Source organism: Haliaeetus leucocephalus, unplaced genomic scaffold (assembly GCF_000737465.1).
Source record: "Haliaeetus leucocephalus isolate CR32 unplaced genomic scaffold, Haliaeetus_leucocephalus-4.0 Scaffold751, whole genome shotgun sequence".
Classification (NCBI taxonomy): domain Eukaryota; kingdom Metazoa; phylum Chordata; class Aves; order Accipitriformes; family Accipitridae; genus Haliaeetus; species Haliaeetus leucocephalus.
In genome coordinates, this window is record NW_010973187.1 from 16,783,699 (window position 1) to 16,798,507 (window position 14,809).

A 14,809-nucleotide genomic window follows, 5' to 3' on the forward strand; every position below is an offset into this window, starting at 1 on the left:
CCATCTGTGAAACAATGATAGCAACGACACTTCACAACCATTATCTTCCCTGGACAAGGCGAGGTTAAATCGTGCTATAGCATCTTTTTCTGTACAGTTGCATTCCTGATGTACGTGGGATCTGAAGCTGAGGTCCAGTTGCATGGCTCTGTATCACTAGCCTTAGAATGGATGTAGACCACCGCATCTCCATCTATCCAGAGAGCAAATTCTTCCATTTAATATCAATTGTACTTTCGAAGGAAGCATCTTTCAAAACTTGTAATAACTCTGCATGTTTCTAGAAGACGGATAATGAGAAACACTCTCGCATTAGGGCTGTAAACTGTCATTTCTAAATTGGAAAAACAAATGAACTGCAGATAGAGAGCTATTGTACTTCTCCAAGATGCCTCCTGCCCATTAGGTCCTGTAAGTTTTAAAACATTTTCAGATCTTGAACTGTTCTGTCCTCCCTAGATTTAACAATGAGAAAAGCTGAGAGCAATTCTCTCATTTAACTGGAAAGGAGTAAGAATAACAGAGAAGATAATGTCTTTACATCTACTTAGCAGAAAAGCAAGAGCTTGGGAAATAAGAAGAGCAAACCCAGAATTCACAGACTTAGATAAAAATTTTAGATGGAAGAGTTTCTGTTTACATTTTTGTTTCTGTGGTGACAAACTAACACTGTTCTGTAATATTCCAGAGAAAATTATGGGAATGACATGTCAGTGACTTAAGCCCTGATCTTAAATACTTCATAATTCATGTGTTTTTATTTGACATCGATGGGATTACTTACATGAGTAAAGTTTTGTCTGCAATTAAATCACTGCAGGATTAGTGTTTATGATGGCTTTGTTTTGCTGTTGAATAATTCTAGTGGTTTAGCCTTACAGGTGGTTTAGCTGCATTGAAACACCCACCAGGTAACCCTCTCTATTCCACTGATGAACTCCTGCGGTGAAGCATTTGGAATAGCATGTGAACTGCAATCCCATCTTTGACTGTGAATGACAACTGTGGGCACTTTATCACATGAATCCAGGGATAATCAGAGAGAACATCTACTGGGAGTGACCTGGAAAGACGTCCAACTGGACTAATGATCCTGTACAGGAAATTCGTAAAAACTAAGTCTTATTGCTTCCTTTCCATGCTCTGCTGTAACAGGAGCTCTGTAAATGGATTTTGTTAGAGCTCCACTTATGACAGATTTACGATCCATCTATGACAGGCTGAAAGACCGAGTCAGCCTGTAATTTGCAGACAATAGCCTGCGAGTACGTTATGTCTGACAAACTGCTCAACTTATTGTAACTTTTTAAATTCCTTTTTTTTAATAAAATGTGGAGCCAAGGGAAGATGACAGATTGACAACTCTGCAGAAAGCCTCTGTCACAGAACAGCTATAGCATAGGAAGCGATTGTGCGAACTTCCTACTTAACGCTTGGCCATGTATCTCATTTATGAGCTGCTGCAGACACCCTATGGCATGATGAAGATCAAGGAACCATTGAGAAATTGTCTGTCAGCTGAAAAACCAATTAATACTAACTGCACTGAGGAAGAACTGCCTACCAAGATAGAAATTGAGACTGTGAAGTCAGTTACATATGTCTTTAAGGGATTTCTTTTTTGGTCATTTCCAACTTGAACTTAAAACCACAGCTCTTGGGGGAAAAGCTGCTTCATCTTTTATTTTTCTGCACCATCAATCCCCCAGCGTTTTCACCACCAGCTTAATGAATTCCAACTATCAAGAGAGCTCATCTGCTATGTAATTTGTCTTTTTTTTTGTTCCCTTCACTAAACATGCAGGAAAAATGTTTTTAATTTGCAAGGCTGAATAAATACCTACTGTGTTTGCCAAGACTTTATTGACATTCATGGCTGTCCACAAAGCTGACTGACTTCTCACAGAGATGGTTTATCTCCTTAAGAAAAAAACCCACCCAAGCAAGAAGATGTTAATCTTTCTTAATGAAATAAAATAAAATGAAAAACAGCAGTTCAATAAAGAATACTGTGGCTAGTGAAACCCCTTCATCCAGGATATGGTCCCAGAGCAGATTTTTGTTGACAGCAAGATCACTTAACATTGGGACACCCTCCAGCACTCCCTGCTGCCTCTGATGCTGCAGTTCATGTCACCTTCAGTTGTACCCATACAACTGCCCACAGGCCATGCTGTAGACAAGTCACTCAAATGATTCTAATTCAAAGAAAAAAAAGTGTTTCTTTTCTTGACAGATATTTTCAGTCATCTGCTTTCCCACACGGTCAGGAAAGAGATGGCACTGCATTGCTGCTGAGCTGGAAATGAATGGCTGGGAGTAGGCAGAAACTTATTAAACTGGCACTAGCAAAAGACATGAACTGTGGAATTACACCTTGGATAGCATCAAATCACATCTCCCTTGCTCAGCTGGTCATGAGGAGTTGAGATGAGTTTCAGCCTGCAATGAAACACAGTTCTTGAACTTTCATAAGAAAATCAATACACCAAACTTTGAGATTCTTACTCAAGTTTTACTAGGTTTTTATAAAAGGTCCAACTTTTCCCGTAGGCCTGCTGCCTGAATTTTTCCATTTCAATTTTTCTTGCTGAACAATTTCGTTATCTTAAAATCAGCAATGTGCACAAAACAATCAAAGCCTCCACAGCTGGAATTTAATATGATCAGACAGTCTGCGGTGGCTTGACATAAACAGGTAAGAAGAAAAAGCACTTGGGTCATTTGGGAGGAAATTAATGACATGACAAACCATTACTGTCAAAATTTCCTACACTGATGACAGTACTTCACATATCTCACTTTCCTTCCTGTGCTTTGTTTAGCTGTACTGAAAAGAGCTACCAAGCGATCTGGGGAACATTCCTCTGGAACAAGCAAACAGCCCTTAAATAAAGACCAATATTTCCTACTAGTGAAACATCCAATTTATCTGTTAAGTATGCACAATACATTTATCTTTTTAATTTCAGAAGCTTCTCAAAGCTTCTAACAAACAGGAAAGGTCTGATGGCTACAAGGTATTTACAATACCAGCTGATACCAAGGAGGGACACAGATGTGCTATACCTCAGAAAAAGCAGCCTCCACCATGTACAATTTTCTCCAATATATTTCTGGAACAATTCATTATTGACAGGGTTTGTCCTCAGAATCTGGAAGAAAAAAATACCAGAAGCTGTTTGAATTAGTCCCCTCTTCGTGTTGTTCTTCAAAAAGATAAATCAAAATGCTGCTTCAAAATCATTCTTCTCTTCCTCCAGCCTCTTATACAGGCTTTCAGCCAAGTTACGGCTCCTCACCATCTGAACTTATGTGAGTGCATTTATAGTCCAAACAGGTAATCAAGGTTTACCACTAACCCCATCATAGAATACAGGTATCGTGTTCCCTATGGAAGGAGTAATTTTCCATTAGAGCTTCAAAAGTCATCGAATGAAACTGCTGTCTCTGTTTCATGCAGAAGTATTCATGTAGACAATCCTTGTAATATATATCCAAATTGGTCTACAGACCTCCCGGTAGACTATCTAAAGGTGCAGTCCACCTACACACTAACTCCATGGCAGTGGCGGGCCCCCATGCCATGGGGAAATAATTCTTTGTGGAGGAAGGATCTGTAAATAGCAGGTGCCAGAGAATCACCTACTGCATAGAGCAGTATCTTTGACGTACAAGTTGTCTCAGATTTATTCTAAACTGTTTTGAAACCTCTTCAGGCTGCTTTTGGGGATTATTAGGAAACAGAAATCCTGAAAATACAAAAGCAGGCTTATCAAGCACAGGAAAAACAGTAAGATGTTTTGTGACAAAGGCTTCAGTACGTGAATTATGCATTACCAAAAACTGACTTAGTTCGTATGGGAGGAGGGAGATTTCTGTGCGTCCAAATCCAAGCACAATGGGCACAAGCTGCACTGCAGGGAATTACATGCAGTCCTGTACAAACATTATCAATCTGAGTACCTCACTCTCCTTTTTGCCTGATTATTACCTTGCATTATTTGTAAGAATTTGAGGCAGAAACCAGCAAAATAACCTGAAAACTCCTTGAAATCAGTCATTACCAAATTCAGAAAGGGCTTCTGAAACCATAAGGAAGCAGGACTAGTCTGCCTTCAGCCTCTCCTCTCTCTATTTCTGTCCATATTCCCACCCTGTGCCCATCACCATAGCAGCTGACTGCTCTTCTGTCAAACAGCAATCTTTGGGGCAACAAAGGCAGGAATATAGGGTTGGGTTTTTTCCCCAAGGGGATCATGATTTGCTGGATAAAAGCGGCAGATGTTATACTTCAGAAATCGTACAGGACAACCATAATGAACAATGTAATTCCCCGTTGTTTTCTAAGGTATGTTAACAAAGGTATGTTAACAAAGCAGCCACCCACAAGACTCACTGTTGCTTGTGCATGTCTTTACATTAGAAAAAGATTTTTTTCATTCCCACTGCTGTCTTGCATATGCAGAAGTATCTCATTGGGATCTGGGAGAAAACTGGTGGGTGGGGGGGGGGGGGGGCAGGGTGAGGGGAAGATTTCTTCAGCTTAAAATATTTCTTCTGACTTAAAGCTTTTGGAATCTGAAGAGCGATAAGCATCATTTTTAGAAACCACCCTGGCAACGTAGCTGTTATATAAGTTTCAATAGAAGCTCTAATCCCAGCGCTGAACAGAAATGCCCCTGTCATGAAGCACTCAAAAACTACACCTACTGTTTATATTCTTATGCCATGCATTGTATCGCATCCACTTATGTCTCTACAAAGTGAGCTCTTAAAACCAGGCGCCTGTAACTTTTTTGCCCCTGTGCTTATCTTCAGCACTGGATTCATTTACGTTGCTACATAAATGATCATGCTAGTTTGTCAAAGGATGAAAGGTGACCTGGAAAAAATTGCTTTTACGTATCTTTTAAAAATAGCAATAAACACACATGAAAATGTTTATTTTTCTGTATTTTTTTCTGGTATAATACAAACTGCAATTCTGACTATTTTGAAAGACTCCACGATTACTGAAGAGGAAGTGAAATTAAAATCATCACACAGAAAAAAAAAGATAGCAATTAAGAGGGATAGGAAATTCAATCAGACCGCTCCAAGAGTGATTGTTTTTAATCCCAACTGATTTCCCACGCCTGACAAACAGACTGCAGAGGATCTTTCAGCTGAAGACAAATATTCTTTACTCCTCCCATCATGTATGACACTGCAAAACAACCAAAACCCAAGCCAGAAATATTTTCAGAGCAAACCAAACCACCTTTGAACCCTTCTTTGTTATGCTGAAGAAGCAAAGAATCAGAAATCGAATTTTTAAAGATATCTACTTCCTACATACTGGTGCTGCACAGCAACAAACACAATATATGCCAGATTTATTTACACTACATACTCCACAGCAGGAAACGTAACCAATGCAGAGAGCATATTCCATCCATTTACTGGAAACAGAAATTATTTACCTTTCAGTTTGCACATATTTATAAATAGGTTTTCCCTCAAACAACACGTTCTTCCTTTGGCATATGCAAGGTGCTCTCATGGGACCAGCACCTGGAATTTATAAAATGGTTTATTTAAATGCATGTTTGCATTTCCACTTCAGCTTCCCCTTATAAAAGGAGAAAAAGGTCACATGCTTACGGTACTTTTTTACCAGTTTGGTTCCGTTTCGGATCACCTCATTTTATTACAGAATGAAAGAGTGTTACAGGAACACAGCCGGTCGATACTTGCCACCGCTGCAGGGGAGGCCACGGCAGCAACTCCCCAGGGCTGCTGCCAGGGTTAGCGTCCCAGAGCCATGAGCCGTACAGACCCTCCAGGAACTGCCCATCTCCTCGACCGGCAGAAGAAACACAACCACCTGGCGGTTTAACATTCCCCTCCATTTCTGCATCTTCTTGGTTAGGCCAGGGTATGTCACCTAATTGAAGAGCTTGTTTCTTCTGGCTTTGAAGAGAGAGGGATGACAGGTTTACCTGAAGATTTTAGGGACTGATCAGTGGCCTCTAAGTTGTGCTACAGACTGGAAGAGCCAGGAAATGAGAGGGATCTTCACTGCATGCTGAACAAGGATGATTCTCCGTCAACTGGATCAACTGGCAAACATCTGGCAGTGCTGGAATTGATTATGTCTGCCCAACCACGGACAGCTTTGAGTATTTACTGATCCTTACTCCTGAACCCCTTTTACTACTCAGTTCATGTATTTGACTACTGTTGCAGGACAAAATACATCATCAGGATAAAAACAGACATGGTGCTTCAGTAATAAATACTGATGCTGGCATACACCATGAAAATTATAGAACTGATTAGAGGACCACGACATAATGCTCCACATATTAAACACAGCCAAGCAAGAGATGGGGAAAAGCAGCTGTTGGATTTTGAAAATAGTTTTGTTTTGCGGAGGAGTTTTTGCTTTAATCTACCACAGCTATTGAACAACTTGAGTCGCATTAGAAAAATATGTCCCTATCTACCAGAAAAACATAACATACATATATCCATTTTGCTGCAACTTACTTGTGATCTTACTAGTCTCCTCCCCATAACTGGCTCCATCTTTTGAAGCTATAAACGAGGTCAGTATCTTGTAATTTGAGCATTAAAATAAGGAAGGCTGAAGTTCTGTTTCTAGTCTGATTTTCTTTGGGACCTGAGAAACTCAGTTTGTGTAGATTCTGCAGCTATGTAGATATTTACCTTCCCAGTGATTTCCAATGGACACACTGTAAAGCAGCTGTAGCAGGGCAGAGTCCCTGTCATGGATCAAGACACACTGATCTAGGAGCTTCATATAAAACAGAATAAAAGGAGTTTCATTTCTAGTTTACTGCCTGAGGCAAGGTAGAGTGAAGAGACATGAAAAAAAAAGGAAGCATGAGGAATAATGAGACAATAAAACCCGATGTAAAAGCAGATTAATAGCATGATGGCCTGTCTACTCTTTGCATCATAGGAAGGTATAGCTTTAAAATAAAGGCTTAAATAAAAAGGTATTTTTGTGGCATTTACAGAGGGTTGGCAGGGGAGAAGCTCCTTTCTGTTGAAACTGTACTGAGCTGCAGCTGATTGCTATCAATTCACATGTGCACAAGTCAGGCAAACATCTCAGAAGAGAAATAAAGTGATGCACAGAGGTGCAGATCTGGAACTTGGCTGCACAGAGACAGTAGTCAAGTATACACTTCCAGAGGAAATCTGGAAGACAGAAGATGCCGAATGTGCACAGAGAGAATGTCATTGTGTATATTAAGAATATGATTAAGAAAGCTCACAAAACCCCCAGAATTATAGACATCCAGTCAGGATAGAATCTTGAGCTGGACAACATGATTGATGGTGTTGAATGTTTGACGAGTGAAAAAAGGTAAGGATGAAGAACTAGTGCTAATATTTGGCTAAGAAAAAGCAACTAGAAACTTCAAAGTTTCCAATGAATTCAAGAGGCAGACATTGGCCTGGAAGTGGTGTAGGACAGAATCACAAAGGAGAATCCCAAATTGCAAATGACTGGTCTAACTTCCGACTTCTAAAAATGTGGCCGTTACTAGACTAAGGAAAACTAAAACCAAAGGAACCTTAATGATTTAGTGCAGAAGAGAGTTAGCTCTTTATTCTGTCAGCATTCGAGTTCTCTTATTTGTAACAGACATGATTAAATTAATTCATCAATTAGTAAATGAGTTCAGTTAGTTCACAGCATGTAATTAGTTTATTCTACTCTGTTAACAGGCACATCCTAATGTCACTTTGTAATATTTTGCAAATTCAATTTTAATTTATTAGACACGATGAGAAAACGGGAACTTGAAGGCAGCAAACAAAATTGTAACAAAGACAGATGCAAAACTTACTGAGATAATGCACAACATAAATAGCAGTAAGCATCTGCTAGCAAGGTCCGTTCCCTGCTCAGCAGTGCTGACCATTCTACATTAACTGCTTTGTGGTTAAAAAAGGTCTGAGATGACACGTGCAGGAACACGGCAGCTGCCAGCCCGTGATAGTGTCCCTACAGCCATTTCCCTGCAGTTGGACTGGGTTTTCATTTTGTACTCCCCTTTCGGTCCCTTGCAAATAGTTTCATCAAGAAATTCCTTTTTCACAGAACTGCTTTAGATTTCTTTGTGGTTTTAATACTGGCCAAGGAAATTTACTCAAGATTATCCCCACAATTGTCTACCACAGCAACTGTGAAGGTTAAGAGAATGAAACAAAGTGAAGACTGCGTAACTAAGTATGTGCTATATATCAGTAAAAGCTGATAGTCATTTGAACACAGTATGTACATACACCTGCACACCGAAGTCCAAGGGTAAAGCAGGAGCCAGCAGAAGAGCTCTGAACAGGCTGTGGGATGGTGGTATCAGGCAGGACATGCAGAATTCCACACGCACCACTGTGAAGATGCAGCTTCCTTTGGGCACAGAGAGAAAACAGCGAAGGATGCACACTTAGCCAAGGAGTGAAATCAGCTGAGCCACGATAATATTAATAGACTACTATTAAGCCCTCATTAACAGGAAAATTAAGTTAGGTTTCTATCAATAACAAGCCAAAAAAATTTTTCTTCTATCGGCACAAAACACACATGACTGCATCTTTGGGAAGCCCAGTTTTTCCTGCTCAAAGGGTGACGCAGCACTAAGCAGCAAGATATTGCTGTCTCTGCAGATGGCTGCCTGACGAGTGCCCCTTGCCACGAGACTTGGAGCCTGCAGGCGTCAGCCACGTGGCTAGTCTTTGTTCTGCCTAAATTTTGGCAGGATTTAGGTGCCTGGAGTCCGGAGTGATAAAACTCTCTACTCAGTAGCTGCTTGGGCATCAGCACATGCCGTATTAGAGCCCAGTATTACCTGCTGTTCACGATTGAAGGTGTCCTGCTTGGAGCGAGGGAACCTTCTTCTCACCTAGACTCTGCTGCAATCTGTTTAGGCAAAAGTGGCCTGAACACTAGGTAAGTCCCCTTAAAGAGCCCAAAACCCACCAAAATCCATGCCGACACCACAGCTCTCTCCAAAACAAGGCTACAAAGGAACACACTGGTGCTCACTACCTTCACTGGAGTTTGGAGACTGAAGCACCCACCCAGAAAGCAGGAGAGCCCCTTTTTATGTCTTCTCAGTCTTCAGCTTCACACCACCCTGGAGAACTGCAGCAGTACAGATCCAACGCACGAGGCCAAACACCTCTCTGCAACAGTCACGCTGCTCCTGGTACCCGAACATGCTTTTTCAGAGATAACCTGAGCTCTCCTGTGCTCACTGCCATGTACACATACCTTCAGAATGGCTGATGCCCCAACCCCGGTCTAATGCATCACGAACAAGGTCCCTCTGAAGTGTCTCCCTCTACGCTGGCTGTTTTGATTCCGAAATAATGAGAATTACATCACATCCACACCCCTGCCATCTTCATAATACTGGAAGCGTTCCCCCAGCCTTTTCAGTCTCATTCTGTCCCATTCCCATTGGGCTGAAAACTGAGCTCTACTCTGTGATCCAACACTTTTTTACAGCAGATGTAGGAAGCATTTCCTAATTCTGGCCCAGGCAGTGAGTTCCACACCCAAGCACGAAAGTCGAGCATGGAGACATAAACTGGGCATCAGTTTATGTGCTTAAAAAAAAATTCAAAACCAGCTCAGTACTGGGTATTTCAGAAGAGAGTGTACGATACATGTACAAGGGGACACAGCTAAGCATCTCTGATCTGAAGCTTAAAATATACAACCTTTCCTGTGCTACTTCTGTATTTGCATGGAAAACTGGCAATATTCTGGATTAAAGTTTGTGGATGAAGAAAAAAAAGTAACTAAAAGAATGATGCAAGTACTTACAAAGATAGTAACACAGAGAGAAGAGAAAATTGATTCAGACTACAGTATAGCACCAAAATAAAACAAGGAATGACTATGATTACATTTGAGGTACTGTAATTTAACACAAACTGTAGCAGAACTGTTACAGGGGCTTCTTAATTCTATTACTGATCATTACATCACACTTTACAGACTCCTTACGGATTTCCCTCCTAACAGCCCCTGCTTTATCTGCATTTTTTTGTGAAAGAAATTACAGTAACTTACACTATGAGGGAGTAATTGCATCAGGCATTTGGTGACGAATATATTCACTTGCATTTCCAGACTGGAGCTGTCCTCTTGTTTACTGTACTTTCTAAATCATCAGACTGAAACAGAACTCATCCTGCTTTCAAGGGCCATAAAAGTTGTATTAGGTTTCCAGTTAAAATGAGGACAATGTGTATCCTGTACGGATGTGACAAGATAGGCTAAAATAGCTAAAATAACTGAAGTAAATACCTAAACTGCACTATACAGACCTAGAAAATAATGCACACAAAGCAGGACATCAGAAGTCTGACAGACATGGGAATACGGATTACGAAACTGTGAAAAATCACTTAAAGCTGCATAATTATGCTCACATAACAAAAACTTCTTCTTCTCCTTAAGTATATCTCCTTCACTTCAAGTGTCAATATTACTAATATATTGCCTTGTACCACTGCCCATGAGTTTGAAAACCTTTTTTTAAATCTCATCTCTTTAGGAGGGGTCCAGTACCCCGGTCCCAGATATCTTCCAGTGCAAGGGAATGGAGGAGAAGGACTGGCTACAATGCCCCAGTCAAACCTGTCTTTTTTCTCCCCAAATCCATAGTACTGCATCCTAAAAGAGAGATGCCGAGCATGTCTGCTGCATCACTCCTCTGAACCCCCGCCAGCACTATGTGCTCTTTCAAACACCCTGTGGAGAAGATTTCCAACACACCGTGAATCCTGCACAACTCCGCCTCTGACCCTTCCTGTTAGGGACTCCTGAGCAATGGGCTTTATCTCATTAATTCAGTGGTTTTTAGGAAACTACTTTTTCCTGCCAGCTTTTAAACCCAGAGGAATTTTCTAGATGTGCAGTGACAGTGCATGAGTAATAGCTCCCTCATTAAACTACCAGGGAGTCATAAAACAAAACAAATTGTTCAGCTTCCCAGTGTTTTTCCGATTTGCTTTCCCTTTCCAAGCCCTGTAGTGCTCACAAACATCCAAACTATCTAAGTGACGTCATTTATAGTCAGAATCCTTAAAGGAAACAACATGTCCTTAGCACGTTGCTCAATCCTCTGGTATTCTTGCAGTCATTTATTTTTGCCCCAGGGTAGTTTCAAGTTGTTTTATTTTTTAAATCAAGAGCTAGCTGTGCCCACGTGAAATGTATGCCTCCGAAGACCGCCATCAAAAGCTCGTCTGGCACAAGAGAAGGAGCTGCGCTACGTTTGCTGCTGCCTTGGCAGTCCTCGGTACGTCTCTTGTCTTCATGCCAAATGCTCTCCGTGCCCACGGACGAAAAGCAGGGTGGTACAGTGCGGGAAGCCATAAAGATGTGAAAGACAAGAACAAACCCTGCTCTCCCACGGCAGGGCTTTGCATCTGCTGCCACAGCAGCCATGCTTACTGTTCCTCCTGTGCTTTAAAAATAGTCCTCTGTAGGGAAACAAGATATTCAGCCCAAACTTGGGAAAACAAATTATGTTTGCCGTGGCTTGCATTAAGAAATCACTCTGTACCTCTTCTAAACAGAGACAAGTAGCTGTGTTTCTGGATCGCCTTTGGTGTTGGCAGGTAACAGGTTCTTTATCCCATTTGGAAATCTGGGAGTCAAACTATATAACATACAGTCTGACAATTCAAGGAATACTTTGAAAGGCCGCTATTTCTACAGTAGTTTGTGAGAATGAGAGACAAGACTGTCTCCTGCGTTTCTGTTCAGGATGAAGCAGCTTGTGCTCAGTGCCGATACAGACGGATCCTTCCTACCCAACAAGGTACCCCCATTTCAGAAACAAATCCCATAAAGGTCTTTTTGTATCCACTGCCAGCACGCAGAGTATCGTGTACAGTAACTCAGATTTGGAGAACGTACACAGCAGAAGAGTCCCACATTTTTAAAAACAGAAGGAAAAAAACCCAACAAAGCAGAATAAGATACCAAACTCAAACCGGGGAGATGACCAGGTTTGAAAATATTTGTATTTAATATATATTTTGGCAAGATTGCAGAAATGCTAACAACTACCATAGTTTTCAGAACAATCCTTTAAGGTGCACTTGTAATCCCCATGTTACAGATAGCAAAGTAAGGACTGAATGAAGTCAGTGTAAGGTGACCCGAGTTCAGTGTTTTTACTGAACTATGTGGCTTACTTCAAGAAAACTTCTGCTCCTTTTGCCTAAACAGCATCTGGGAGCCGCAGAATGAAAACCATTTCAGACAGCCCTAACATCTCACACTACTGAGATTTGCATTCTGTCTTTTAATAAGGAGCAGAAAGCAAAGGAATGAGATAAACTGGGAGCTCCAGACCACGCTTCCCAACGGATTTGGCAAAGTGCTGAGAAGACCCGTTAAAGGGACCAAGCTCATTGACCTCAGAGATTTCCCCAGGCCAGGGCTAGAAAACAAAACAGCTGAATGCTTATTCCCTTGCAGAAGGAACTGCTGGCACCCTGCTCTCTGTCCATCTCCATGTCAAGGGTTTTGATGGTGACGAAGAATCAGCAGCTTTAAATATACATCTGACACAGAAAAAAAGCAGAGTGATTGAAGTCAGCAAGAGACTGCTTGAGCAAAAGTTGAGCGGAGACCCGAGCCCAGAGCCTCAAGGATGTTCAAAAGCCTCACTGCTAATGACTTCACTGTTGAGTTAGGTATTCAAACACCTCTTAAGGACACAAGTTATCAGAATTTGCCTCTTTACATTGCTATATAAATGGCAACAAAGGTGGGAACAACTTGCCAGCTTAGCTTCTCACATCATCCTTATGAAAGGGTGTGTAGGTACTCATGAGAAATGGGGATTTTCGTCAGGGCTGACATACATAGCAGACACTGTGGCAGATGGCACTGGATGAATTGAAATAGAATTGGAAGTTCACGGTATTTTAAAGAAGGTTCATGTAAGACTAAACAAGGTAACAGCTTAAGAAATACACAATAGTGAAAAGAGACAAAAAAGTACTCCCATTCATCCTTCTCCTGACATACGGAGATGTTCAATGAACTAAACCGATTATAAATATTCAGGCATTTAGATTATGGTCACAACTGAATACCGATTGGTCCCAATACATTGGCACCTGCACAAACATACATAAAGCCACCACTGACCTGCACAGTTTGCAGTCCAAAGGGTGAAGGAATACTCTCTTTCCATTTGTTTAAGTGCAAAGCACAGATGAAGTGTGGACCTCACAAGAATATGCCAAAGCCAAGACCTGCTAAGGTTTAAGAAATCAAGCCTTTGAATAGATAATGAAAACATTCAAGATTATTAGATTAGTTAGTATGAAAGAGTAGGAATAAGCCCTCAAATATTTGATAATTGTCCTCTATAAGGACTCCACCACCTCTCACCAAAGTCTTTGGAACTGGCTGCTGTTAGAGACATTACTGGAGCAAACAGACCAGAGGTCTGAGACTCTGCTCGTCCCCTGCTCCGAAGATATAACTCAGCTCTGCAGTTTTACATTTCAGAAAGAAGCATGCTACTGAAACAGAGTTTGGACAGCATTTCCAAAGCTGCAGGGCCCATCAGGCCTGCTGATAGCTCCTCATTAAAAAAAGCAACAAGAAACAAAACAACAACCTATTTTCCAGGCGGTGAATGACACTAGCATAAGACTGACAACTTTCAGGATGAGGTCATCTCCGTTTCCCTCCAGAAATGAAGCTAGCAAGTACAATTAACAGTAATTAAAAACTCCTTTCACAAAAGGACACTACACTTTTATTATCTCTGTTGAAGCCTAATCAAAAGCATCACAATGAGCTTGTTGATTTTTTTTTTAAAACCAAGATACTATAAAAGACAGAAAGAAACCTGTAATTAAGAACAGAAACCCAATTTTCTTAGGTGCTGTAGTATTTTGGCTCAAAATACATACTGTCCCCTACTTCCCTAAAAGAATAACTCTCTACTTACTAGTTAGCCATGGAAAAACATAACCAAAAATTCTAATTTATAAAGAAAATGCTTAATGGGTAAACAAATGTGCCCATGACACTGAAACTTATATGGGAAGTGTAAGCAATAAGCTGCAATCACACTCATGAAAAGTTATTGGCTTTGGGCCTAATGATCTTCTGCACAGGGTTCCAGCTGCAAAAAGATATTAAGTTTCTTTGCATCCCAATTTACTATTACAAATTCTGAGATGTTCACTGTAAGAATGTGAACTGGTTTGTATTTCAAACTATTTATTATTCATATTTGTTTCACCTTATGTGTCAAAAAGCCAGTGGTCTAATCACTAGAGATCCAGTAGCATTTGGATAGCATTTCAGCCCACCAAATATAAATGTCTGCTGCTGGGTGAGCAGAATCGCTCTCTAGAATTCAGTGATAAATTGCATCTCCAGCAATTACAACAAGAGCTTGGATACTCGGGCGAAGATTTAGTTGCCTAAACACAGCGCCTATGCCTCCTGTCATTTTAGGTGATGTACAGTGTCATGCCTAGCCCACATAAAACTCCCATAAAATTCATGTTGTACCTGCCAGCCCGATGGGTATGTCCCAGATAACCTAAGGCGTCTGTCTCAAAGGCACCAGACACCAATGGGCAGGCAACTGAATCCTATCCTTGGGCACCTGCAGACAGGTACGTGCACATGTATTATGCTGTCTGGTCTTTGTACCAGAGCCAAATCCCACCCATGTATTCTGCTGCACATCTACAGTGTAATAATAGTTTTAAAAACCCTTTAAAATGT

General features: G+C 41.0%; 1 long non-coding RNA gene across 1 annotated transcript in view; it reads right to left on the reverse strand.

Annotated features, from left to right (window-relative positions):
- Positions 1-2,234: 2,234 nt before the first annotated feature.
- Positions 2,235-14,809, reverse strand: part of LOC104840222 — an 86,301-nt gene continuing 73,726 nt past the window's right edge. The window contains exons 4-5 of the long non-coding RNA XR_775237.1: positions 3,070-3,155; positions 2,235-2,442 (exon numbers count right to left, since the gene is read on the reverse strand). This is a non-coding gene — a long non-coding RNA (uncharacterized LOC104840222). The remainder of the gene's footprint in view (positions 2,443-3,069; positions 3,156-14,809) is intronic.